This window comes from Nelumbo lutea, chromosome 4, assembly GCF_056320005.1.
Source record: "Nelumbo lutea isolate HS-2025 chromosome 4, American lotus-T2T, whole genome shotgun sequence".
Taxonomy (NCBI): Eukaryota; Viridiplantae; Streptophyta; class Magnoliopsida; order Proteales; family Nelumbonaceae; genus Nelumbo; species Nelumbo lutea.
Window position 1 is genome coordinate 90,829,371 of NC_142687.1, and position 9,987 is coordinate 90,839,357.

At 35.3% G+C, this 9,987-nt stretch overlaps 1 pseudogene across 1 annotated transcript; it reads left to right on the forward strand.

The window, feature by feature from the left end:
• Positions 1-6,825: 6,825 nt before the first annotated feature.
• On the forward strand, positions 6,826-8,438 carry LOC148861745 (PHD finger-like domain-containing protein 5A pseudogene; annotated as a pseudogene). The gene is made up of 2 exons (XR_016113254.1): positions 6,826-6,965; positions 8,045-8,438. The product of XR_016113254.1 is annotated as a PHD finger-like domain-containing protein 5A pseudogene (transcript).
• The last annotated feature ends 1,549 nt before the right edge of the window (positions 8,439-9,987 follow it).

A 9,987-nucleotide genomic window follows, 5' to 3' on the forward strand; every position in this document is an offset into this window, starting at 1 on the left:
ATCGGGTCAGGCTTATTTGAGAAAGCTTGAGCCCGACCCAAAAAATGACTAGGCCTGGTATTTAAAGCCCGAACCTGATCTCGCGGGCTTGAAATTTTGTCCAAGCCCAAAAAATAATGGGTCAGGCCAGGCTGGGCCATCGGGTTACCTGACCCATGAATAGGTCTAGTCTGGATCTCCTACCGATAAAACATGTTCCAAGCCCTTATTAGTAGAGTCTGAATCTCCTGCCCACAAAAACTCTGTCCACGTCTACCCACATAATATCGCATCCACACATGGAGATCATATCCTCCTAAATAGGTGTTGTGAGTAGAATGGGGAGATGTTTCCAATACACTGGGGTAGTGTGTTGTGAGTAGACTTGTTCATGGACCAGGCTCGGGCTTGGCTTTTGCCAAAATTTCAATGGACTCGACCCAAAAGCCCGAGCCTGACATAGTGTAAAGGCATGCCCAAAGCCGGGCCCGTGAACAAGTCCAATTGTGAATAGACGTGGATAGAGTTCTTGTGGGTAGGAGATCCAGTATCAACAACATGGTTTGACACCGCACATCTCATTCATGTCAGGTCCCACTTTTATGATGATCCCAGTCTCATGGTGAGATGTGTAGTGTTAGATGAAGTTGTAGAGAATCGGAACATGTTTTGTTGGGAGAAAATCCCAACTCATCTTATGATCACACTCTATCCATGTCACTCTGATTGTGGGACCCACATATGCTGATTTTAGGTGATTATCTGATTGGACCAATGTTGCGTATACAACTGGCTAAGTGACTCAGTTTTGTAACTCTTACCCTTGTCAATCCTCCGTGTATAAGTTGTCAATAACAAGATCCGATTCGACAAATCAAACTTTTCCCGATTGGGTCAGGTTAATTGTTTTGTACCAGGTCTCCACTTTGCAGCATTTCTGTCTCGCGAATCACGATTGATCATCTTTCACGATACTTCAAAACTAGAGAAGGGGGCCCTACGTTGCAGGGGATTGCTCATAAACTATTAGGCTCGAGGAGACTTGAGCTCGATTCGAGTCAAAAGCTTAGAAGTTCGAGCTCGACTACCTTTGATTGCAGGTCTCTTAAGCAGCCGAGGTGCCGAGTCGAGGTCTCCCTCAATTGCCGAGGTGCCAAACCAAGATCTCCCTTAGCTATTGAAGTGTCGAGTTGAGGTTTCTCTAGCAAGCGAGGTGTCGAGCTAAGGTCTCCCTTAGTTGACAAGGTGCCGAGCTAAGGTCTCCCTCAATTGTCGAAGTGCTGAACCGAGATCTCCCTCAGTAATCGAGGTGTCGAGCCGAGGTCTCCCTCAGTGGTTGAGGTGTCGTCTAGCTCGAGCTCGATTTAAATTAGAGACTTGAGCTTGAGCTCAGAAGTTCAAGATCGGATCGACTCGAGCTCGACTACCTTTGATTGTAGGTCCCCTAGAAATCGAGATGCCGAGCTGAGGTCTCCCTCAGTTGGAGAGAGTGGCATTCTTGTAATTTATAAGGGGAGAGAGAGAGATGGCATTCTTGTAATTTATAAGAAAAAGAGAGAAAGAGAGTTGATAGGAGAAAGAGTGGCATTCTTATAATTTGAAAGAAAAAGAAAAGCAAAAGAGAAAGATTTGGTAGGAGAAAGAGTGGCATTCTTGTAATTTCTAAGAAAAAAGGCAAAAAATACTTTTAGATTCCATTTTCCTCGTCCTCGCCTTCTTATGTACACATTTCAACTTAATATATTTATATAGATTTCTGCTTTTTTTGGTAAAAAAGTTTCTAGGGTTTTTTATTTTCATGTGGTGGATAGACTTGTTCATGAGCTAAGTAACCTGATGGGTTGGATTGGTCTGGCCTGGCCCATCCTAAATTGGGCTTAGACAAAATTTTAAACCCATGGGCTCGGGCTCGCGCTCTAAAAACTAGGCCTGACTTTTTTTTGGGCCGGGCTCGGGCTTTCCCAAATAATCTTGGCTCGAGCCCGAGTTGGAGAGCCCAATAATATTAAATATATAACAGATATGTAATATATATGTTAATAAACCATAATATATATTATATAATAATAAAATTAATAGCAAAAAAAGTATTATATATATTAAATGTATATAATATATAATATATTATTAATAATATATAATTAATCTATACTACTTTAAAAAGCACGAATAGCCTCAATAATATTCTAGATTTTTCTTAGGACAAAATTTACCTTTCCATATTTAAATTTATTGATAAAAAATGAGGGCAAAAGGGTAATCAATTATTAATATTAAATGAGTTGAAAAGAGACAATTATAAAATATTCAATGCATTCATTTTCCTCTCATTAAATCAAACACTTAAGGTATTGGTTTGCATTCACCTTCATTGAATCATATATTTAAGGAATTTTCATTTCTTCTCATAATTAAATTCTATTAATTAAATTCATACATAATAAATTAATAATTCCAATAACATAAAAACATACTTTTAAATTCTACCTGAAAAAAATAGTGTTTTCATCTAGGCAGTGGTAAGAAATTAAACCATTTCGGGTCAAATGACCCAACCCATGATGTCACAATTTAATAAAATTAAAAAAATAGATAAATTACAAAAATATAGAAATTAAAAAAATTTGGGAACATTTTTAACATTTTATATTCAACATATTAAACAATAATAAGTATGATAAATAAGAAATGTTTTTATTAATGATGGAAATGGAATGTAAAATTTAAAACCAATTAAAAATAAAACTAGTTTCCTATTCTCTCTCATTAAATCTCATATTGAGGTATAATCTCTTATTAAATCCACAAAATTAATTTTAATATTATAAAAATAAATATTTTGAAAAAAACTATTTTCTTCCCTCCCAATGGTAGGTAAACAATTCAATCACTTTGGGTCAAATGGGTTAATAAATAATAAAAAAATTAAAATATATAATACAAAATATAAAAAGGATTGAACATATATCTAATATTGCATATTCATTATACTAAAACAAAAATGCGTATGAAATGTAAGAAGTAATTTATTAATGATGAAAATGGAATGCCAAAGTTAAAATCAACCTATAAATGAAATGATGTCATAGTCAAATAATAAATCTTTTAAAAATAGAAATGTAAATAATAACAAAAACAAAAATAGAAAAAATTTGGGCACATATCTAATGTTATAAATTCATAAAAATAAATAGTGGGTACATTTCTAATAATATACATTCATTACCAATAATAAAATGTAATATAAAATTTAGTGTCAACCTAGAAATCAAATTATTTTCCTTTTTGGGTTGTGGAATAGTGGTTTGGGTCAAATGCATTAATTTATGATATAGTTAAATAATAAATCTTAAAAAAAATAAAAAGTACAAGTAATCAAAAGAATATATAAAAAATTAAATATTAATTATTCAAACAAAAATTAAGTATGATAAGTAAAAATTATTTATATAATTTAAAACACATCCGAAAGTAATGCTATTTTCTTAACTAGATGGTGGATCAATGATCAAACTTTTCAAAGGAACTCATGATGTCATAATTGAATAATAAATATTTAAAAAAAAGATAGAGCACAAACAATGAAAATTTTAAAAATTCTATCACATTTGGGAATATTTATAATGTTATATATTCATCATAATAAATAAAAATAATTGTTAAAATAAAATTTATTTTTATTTATGGAAAAGATGGAATACACAATTTAATAATAGTAATAATAATAATAATAATAATAATAATAATAATAATAATAATAATAATAATAATAATAATTACTGTTATTGTAATTTAAAATTTTCACATGTAATGTAATGCAATAATAATAATAATAATAATAATAATAATAATAATAATAATAATAATAATAATAATTACTGTTATTGTAATTTAAAATTTTCACATGTAATGTATATGCACATTTACTACAAGCATTTGAGTTTATTTTAATCATATTGTTACTTTTGTTTATTTTCAAATTTTATCTTAATTATGATATATCTAAAATTCAAGTAATTAATATGAAAAAATTTTCTCACGTGCAATGCATATGCTTAATTACTAATATACTATCAAATACCTATCAAAGTCGGGCTTCGGGCTCAGGCCCGAACTTTGAACTATATATAGGACCAAGCTCGGGCTCAAGATCTAGGCCCGATGGTCGAGCCAAGCTTAGGCTTGGGCCTAATATTTTTCTGTTTATAAAGAGGCAAAGCCCAACTTGGATTATGAACAAGTTTAGTGAGAGACCGGATCTGCTCCTCACACTTGGCGCCTCACACACACATCCTACCATGCATTGGGAACATCTCCTGTACTTATTAATTATTATTCACGGGAGATGCTCCCAATGCAAGGTGGATGTGCCTGTGAGGCACCCATTTGTGAGGAGCAGATCCCGCTTCGTCTAATGGTGGGGTGTGACTGTAAGGTCAGCGTGAGGAGCAGATCCCAATTGGTGGTTTCTATCTCACTCTGATGCACACAATACAGCCCTTAGTACTCAAGGAGCACCATTTACAGGCAGAGCTGTAAACTGGGCCGTGCCTAATTTATGTTTTGAGGCCCACAAGGTGCGTATCAATATGGTACAACAAACAAAATGGGCTGCGCTGAGTGGTCATCCAGATGGCCCAGACACCACCCACCGAAGCATGGGTGACCCACAAAATCATATAGTATTGACCCGATACAGCCCACTTTACCCTTCTATTTACGGCTTGCTTCAGCATATTGGTTGGATATTTTGTTACTTTTAATTTTTATGAGGGTTTTTTTGGTTATTTGAGTAATTTATATATTTTATTTAAGGATAAATTTCTTAAACTATCCCTATTATTTAGTTAATTAACAAATTATACTCTAACTATTTATATATTATCTTAAGCCATCCATATTGTTTCTATCATCGTTGTTAAGCAAAATATCCCTTTTGCCCTTAAATTAAGAGAAGATTTTGAATGGATCCATTGTGAATTTCTTTAGTTTTTCACGGGTGCATCAGCTTCCGGCTGCCATTAATGAATAAATGGAGTTAGTCAATCGGTTGTTGAACTTGCACCTTGAATTGGTAAGATGACAAATGGTTAATGTTAGCAACGGAAATCAACCTGGTTAGGAGACTCCGGATGGTTAATGTTAGCAAGAGATCATCATTCATCAGGTTTAAATAATGTACAGACTACAGAGTATAAACTGAGACGAAGAGCAAGGAGACAGATCAATACATATATGATGTGAAAGGGAAGAGTTCACACAGACGAAAATAGAAAGTCATTTATAGCTGAGAGACAGAGACCTAAGAACAGAGGATCAAGGTTCCTTTTACATTGCCGAATCACGACATCGGAAGACTCTCAAACCTCTCCACTCTCATCTTTTTACCGTGATTTGTCCAAATCGGAGGAACCCTGATATAGAGTTGAGAGAGAGAGAGGGAACGATGATGACCTCCCATTACCAACTATTATCATCGCCTCAAGGCATTAGCGTTGTCAGTGAAACAAGCTTGAAGTTCATGAGACACCTCAACTGTTTCAAAACCCTAACATCAACAATTTTCCGTGACTCTTTTTTCTCATTCTTTTCCCTTCTTCACTTCTTGTGCTTTTCCATTCTCGATCCATCGTCAGTGTTGCTGCCAAGATTCCTCCATTTGTTTGCTGCATTGATTCTCCTCTCGGAGGTGAAGATCCTCCCTATTGTCGCCAATGTTGATGAGGGATAGTCCCGCTAGTGGGCAATGATTGTTATTTGGCTTACAGAAGAGGGATCGAGGGTAATATTGGGTTTTAAAAGAAATTTGTGTCAGACGATATCATGTGTATGAATTTTGATGGAATATTAACGGACGTTAAGGACAAATGTAGATTTAGTTAATTGTTAGAAAACTTAAGGATACTCTAAGATAATATATAAACAATAAGAGTATGATTTATCAATTAGCTAAACAGTAGTGATAATTTAAGAAATTTGCGATATATTTAATTGTGGCAATCAAATGGTTCACAATTGTTAACTTTTATGGGAACTAGGAAAGAGGTGGCAAAGGCTATTCTAAGATTTTTTTTTTTTTTTGATTAATCAAGATGAGGGAATACATAAGGCAGGGGTAGCACTTCCCCAAATACCAGAACAAGTAATAGACCTTACAAAGCTAGGAATAGAGGGAAAAGATACAACGTTGGAAAGTGCAGCCTTAGTGAGCCAATCAGCTACACGATTACCTTCCCGATAGATATGACAGTAAACCACCTCGCCATCAGTCCTATCGATCAAAGACCTACAACCTTCGATGATAATTAGTTTAGAGTCTCCTGGTGATGCTTTTGTTATTGAAGTTAAGAGCGAAAATGTGACTTTTCAAACAGCCCAAGCTTCAACGAGATTGATAATCGCACTTCCAATTTCGTATTCTTTGAAATCCAAGATGGTGACTTCTAGCCACACATGCTATTGAGCACCGACTGTTGATCTCATCCATCTTTGGACCATCTGACCGGAATACTTCGCTTCCGGATCACTGTTGGCTGAAAAAGCAAATAAAAACAAATGATTTCATCTTCATTTTTCTGAGATGCCTAACATAATAACCATGATGAATCTCTGATCGGTTTGGTTCGGTTTACCAAAACCGATTGACTCAAATCGGGGTGAATCGGACCAGTTTGGTCGGTTTTTAGTTTTATTCACTTTTGTTAGTTGTTGCTTGGGCTGCAGGTTGCTTTAAAGTGACTTGCAAGGCAAGTTTCCTGATTATTAGCTTATATAAAGAAAAGGAAAAATGTGTGAAAGCACTTTTTGACTTTACTTTTAATCTATATATTATCAATTTACAGTCTTTTCAACCTATTCCTTTCTCTAAGCTTTCTTTTCTGCCCCTATTCTCCCTGCATCACATTCATCGATTGATTGGTGTTGAAGCTTGTTCAATCTTAAGGGAAGAAGGATCAGAGCTTGACCGTCTTAAAAAAATATGTATGGTAAGTTTTCTTCCACATTTGTTGCATTCATTCCGTAGCAGCATCGATAGAAGGATGAGAAAAGGATTGAATTGATTTGGCATCTTTTTGGTTTCCTTCAGTTTAAAGTTTGCATGGTAGAAGATTAAAATAGGAAATAGTATAAATTATGACTAGTAGAGGATTGAGTTTATTCTTGATTTGGTATCTTTTTGGTTTCCTTCGGTTTAAAGTTTGCCTAGTAGGAAGATAAAAATAGGAAATACCGAAATAGTATGAATTATGATTAGGGAGAAAACTGCCTAGTATAAAATTAATATATCAGTTACTCTTCTTCATTTAGAATTAGTTCATACATTGGGTTCAATAAATCCAGATCTCACTAATATGGATAATGCTAATGATATTTTGGAAGAGTTCAACGATGGTTGCATTTATTAATATTAGTTGCACATTAAATTAAATTTAGATCTCAACTCTGGGTGTTTGGCTCAGAGGCGTTTTGTTTCATAAGTGGTCCCTGATTCATAAGCAATTTATTTCACCCGTTCTTTTCAGAAAAATACAACAAAAAAAAATGGGGATGCAAGTTGATTGAACATTTAAGGTGATGTAACTTAATATTATAATATATTTATAATAACAACAGTGTGATATTTCAGATAAATAATTAGTATTTTCAAATTTCAATGTGACATGTCACTGGGGTGATTCAGTATTGCTGAGACAATATCAATAGGGTGATTCAGTATTGCTGAGACAATTCAAGAAACAGAAATTTGACCTTTCAATAAACCCCTCATTTCTCGATTTTTGTAGGTTGCATTTAATTGCTGATGTGACATGGTGTATTCAACCAATCATGTCTTTTGCTTTTCTACAAATATTTTTAATTTCCTTGAAACCCACCCAAATATAATAATGTGATGGGGCATTTGTGAGAGCCAACCTGCATATTTGAAATAAGGAAAAGGCTTATAGTTCTCGTATGACTGCTTTGATTGAAAATGTCATCTTGATCTCATTTGATATCTTTTGATGCTGCTATGTCTCATCTTCTTGTAGATGATTATCTAAGAATGGTTATACAATATTTACAGGAGCATTGAGGACCTGAGGACCTGACTTTTCAAGGAACAACAACACATGGCCAAGCATCATCCCGATTTGATTATGTGCAGAAAGCAGCCGGGAATTGCCATCGGGCGACTGTGCGAGAAATGCGACGGGAAGTGTGTGATTTGCGATTCACTTGTGCGCCCTTGCATGCTTGCCCGTGTCTGTGATGAATGTAACTATGGATCATTTCAAGGTCGATGCGTAGTCTGTGGAAGTGTGGGAATATCAGATGCATACTACTGCAAAGAGTGTACTCAGCAGGAGAAAGATAGGGATGGTTGTCCAAAGATTGTCAATTTGGGGAGTGCCAGAACAGATCTCCTTTATGAACGCAAGAAATATGGCTTTAAGAAAAGATGATTTATATTTGTGGTCCATCGGAATCGAAATGGTACATTTTCATAGCTTGTTTGATTAAGCAGGAATGAGATTCCATTTTCAAGAAAAAAGCAAGGAATGACCATTCTCTCAAATAGGGAAATGCCATTTATATAAAAATGATGATGGAATGCTGATTCCACCCAACCAAATAATTGGAATTAGAATAGCACATTCCGATTCTGATTCCAGACCCCTATTCCCACAAACCAAATGGAGCCTTAATCTTTCTGTTCTCTCTACATTAGTTTTCTTCCTCTATACAGAATGGTGAAAGGCTTTTGGTAGTTAAAGAGCTTTGTAGGCATTAGAACCGAAATTTCCTTTGGTGCGTCTACATAATTTTTACTTAATGGGTCTATTAACCATTACAACCGTTCTCTGCGCTTGTGGTCATGTGGGTGTCTTGGAGTTGGAAGACATGTTCACGAAGACCAGCATCAATGTGATCTACAAGTCTACAACTAATAATATTTCAATAACAAATACTAACTGAGCACTTTAATGCTCTGAATCTGGATTTCCTCCTCAAACCCATCTCATAGTAAATTGCAACCGTGCATTGAGAATATTTCCTCATGAATAAAAATATGAGGTACGGAAGATATTCCTAATGCACCGTTGCAACTTACTATGACATGGGTGTGAGGAGGAAATCTGAATTTTAATGCCCTGTGTTTAGTTATGACATGAGTATAGATGTTACATGTGCCAGAATCCATGTGTCTCGTGTCATAATTAACACAAGGCATTAGAGTTCAGACTTCCTCCTCACAAAACGGTCCTCACACTCATGCCATAGTAAGTTGCAGCCACATACCAGGAATATTTTTCGTACTTATATGTTTTCATTCATGGGAAGATGTTCTCAATGCATGGCTGCAACTTATTATGAGGTGATTTCAGCTGTGAGAGTCCAGAGCTTCCTAGAAAATTTGGTTTCAGCTGCAACTTACTGTGAGAGTCCAGATTTCTTCCATCACAAAGCTTCTTAGAAAATTTGGTTTTCAGCTTCTTACTACTCTTAACCATAAAGGATGGCTTTCTAGACAGAATAACAAATAAGTACACCATGATTGAGGGCTGTGGAAGGCTGGGATCTCCCCAATAATCATAGAGCCAATGGTTTCTGGTTCTTCACAGTCCTAGTGAAGCTTTGCTGGTTGTTTTCACATTATTAACCCATTTAGAGTCAAGTTCTTAACCCATTAATAACCTCTAATTTGTTTTTTCTCCCTTGTCATCATGTGGAATCTGCTTCATACAAAACTGAGAAAGACAGCTCCTCATGTGGGCAACCCCTTGCCTAAATAAATAAGGATAGTTCGTTTTTTCAGGAAAAGACAGTTGTTTAGGCTTAGGTTGGGAAGAGTGCAAATACAATACACTGACATCTCTTAAACTTGCATTGGCTGTTCAACACCTATAGAACCCCCTCCCCCATCAGACACTTTCATTCTTCATTTGTAGCAATATGCACCTATCAAGTCTAACAGTCTAACATAGGTGAGGTGACCAATTCACATGTGCCATCATTATTTTTTAA